Consider the following 3,086-nt stretch of genomic DNA (forward strand, 5'->3'; position numbering starts at 1 on the left):
TGAATTATAAGCCAAGTCTGCCTCCTGGGTGCTTTGAGCTCCTCGTATCCAGGGACCAGCAGTCAAGAAGTGACGTCACTGTCATGGCCAGAGTGTGTAACCTGATTATAAACAGGCTGCTGTTACACCATGGGGACACCGAGGAATACGTGTGGATCCCAGGTGTTCTACTTGGCTGCTTCTTGGTACTCCCCAGCCCAGGTGTAACTGTAAGTGGCCAGGTAAGGTAACCCTGGCTTGAGAAAGGCATGGTGACGAGGGGCTCTGGCACCCTGAGGATGAGGGTCTGAATCATGCCACCAAGTGAGCCACTGAGTGATAACTGAGGGCGAGAGGAACGTGGAATGGGTAGAGGAGGAGGGAGATGACCAGACCAGCTGCAGTGGTGGCGACTGTGGTTCGTCCCAGTAACATTCCTTCCCAAGTTCCCTCGGGAGAAGGACCAGTGGACACCTGAAGGAGCTGCTCCTTGAATGTGTATGCGGAAGTGGATTTGAGTGCTCCAGGTGGTTTGTGGTAGACACCAACTTTCAAGGAAGGACTTGGTGTCCACCTGTGGTGAGTGCAGTCAGCCCATGACTTGCAGCTGAGCCCCTAACCCAAGGTCGCACCCTTCCCAGAGCAGCATGTATCTAGCGATGGGAGGAGGTGGGGTATAGAGGTCTGACCCTTCCAGCCTGATGCAGAGGCTCCGTGCCAAGTTGATGGAGCAAGGCTTTGCCAGGCCTGCATTGTAAATTTCTTTTTTTTTTTTTTAACATCTTTATTGGAGTATAATTGCTTTACAATGGTGTGTTAGTTTCTGCTTTATAACAAAGTGAATCAGCTATAGGTATACATATATCCCCATATCCCCTCCCTCTTGTGTCTCCCTCCCACCCTCCCTATCCCACCCCTCTAGGTGGTCACAAAGCAGTGAGCTCATCTCCCTGTGCTATGTGGCTGCTTCCCACTAGCTAGCTATTTTACATTTGGTAGTGTATATATGTCCATGCCACTCTCTCACTTGGTCCCAGCTTACCCCTCCCCATCCCCGTGTCCTCAAGTCCATTCTCTACATCTGTGTCTTTATTCCTGTCCTGCCCCTAGGTTCTCCATAACCATTTTTTTTTTTTAGATTCCATATATATGTGTTAGCATACGGTATTTGTTTTTCTCCTTCTGACTTACTTCACTCTGTATGACAGTCTGTAGGTCCATCCACCTCACTACAAATAACTCAATTTTGTTTCTTTTTATGGCTGAGTAATATTCCATTGTATATATGTGCCACATCTTCTTTATCCATTCATCTGTTGATGGACACTTAGGTTGCTTCCATGACCTGGCTATTGTAAATAGAGCTGCAGTGAACATTGTGGTACATGACTCTTTTTTTTTGTGGTACGCGGGCCTCTCACTGTTGTGGCCTCTCCCATTGCGGAGCACAGGCTCCGGACGCGCAGGCTCAGCAGCCATGGCTCACGGGCCCAGCTGCTCCGTGGCATGTGGGGTCTTCCCAGACCCGGGCACGAACCCGTGTCCCCTGCATCGGCAGGCGGACTCCCAACCACTGCGCCACCAGGGAAGCCCCATGACTCTTTTTGAATTATGCTTTTCTCAGGGTATTTTCCCAGTAGTGGGATTGCTGGGTCATATGGTAGTTCTATTTTTAGTTTGTTAAGGAACCTCCATACTGTTCTCCATAGTGGCTGTATCAATTTACATTCCCACCAACAGTGCAAGAGGGTACCCTTTTCTCCACACACTCTCCAGCATTTATTGTTTGTAGATTTTTTGATGATGGCCATTCTGACTAGTGTGAGGTGACACCTCATTGTAATTTTGATTTGCATTTCTCTAGTGATTAGTGATGCTGAGCATTCTTTCATGTGTTTGTTGGCAATCTGTATATCTTCTTTGGAGAAATGTCTATTCAGTTCTTCTGCCCATTTTTGGATTGGGTTTTTTGTTCTTTTGATATTGAGCTGCATGAGCTGCTTGTAAATTTTGGAGATTAATCCTTTGTCAGTTGCTTCATTTGCAAATATTTTCTCCCATTCTGAGGGTTGTCTTTTCGTCTTGTTTATGGTTTCCTTTGCTGTGCAAAAGCTTTTAAGTTTCATTAGGTCCCATTTGTTTATTTTTGTTTTTATTTCCATTTCTCTAGGAGGTGGGTCAAAAAGGATCTTTCTGTGATTTATGTCATAGAGAGTTCTGCCTAGGTTTTCCTCTAAGAGGTTTATAGTGTCTGGCCTTACATTTAGGTCTTTAATGCATTTGGAGTTTATTTTTGTGTATGGTGCTAGGGAGTGTTCTAATTTCATTCTTTTACATGCAGCTGTCCAGTTTTCCCAGCACCACTTATTGAAGAGGCTGTCTTTTCTCCACTGTATATTCTTGCCTCCTTTATCAAAAATAAGGTGACCATATGTGCGTGGGTTTATCTCTGGGATTTCTATCCTGTTCCATTGATCTATATTTCTGTTTTTGTGCCAGTACCATACTGCCTTGACTACTGTAGCTTTGTAGTATAGTCTGAAGTCAGGGAGCCTGATTCCTCCAGCTCCTTTTTTCTTTCTCAAGATTGTTTTGGCTATTCAGGGTCTTTTGTGTTTCCATACAAATTGTAAAATTTTTTGTTCTAGTTCTGTGAAAAATGCCATTGGTAGTTTGATAGGGATTGCACTGAATCTGTAGATTGCTTTGGGTAGTATAGTCATTTTCACAATGTTGATTCTTCCAGTCCAAGAACATGGTATATCTCTCCATCTGTTTGTATCATCTTTGATTTCTTTCATCAGTGTCTTATAGTTTTCTGCATACAGGTCTTTTGTCTCCTTGGGTAGCTTTATTCCTAGGTATTTTATTCTTTTTGTTGCAGTGGTAAATGGGAGTGTTTCCTTAATTTCTCTTTCAGATTTTTCATTAGTGTATAGGAATGCAAAAGATTTCTGTGCATTAATTTTGTACTACATTACCAAATTCATTGGTTAGCTCTAGTAGTTTTCTGGTAGAGTCTTTAGGATTCTCAATGTATAATATCATGTCATCTGCAAACCTGCATTGTAATTTAACTTCTTTCTCTGCCTAAGCCTCATTCCTGC

Source organism: Lipotes vexillifer, unplaced genomic scaffold (genome assembly GCF_000442215.2).
Source record: "Lipotes vexillifer unplaced genomic scaffold, Lipotes_vexillifer_v1.1 scaffold496, whole genome shotgun sequence".
Lineage (NCBI taxonomy): Eukaryota > Metazoa > Chordata > Mammalia > Artiodactyla > Lipotidae > Lipotes > Lipotes vexillifer.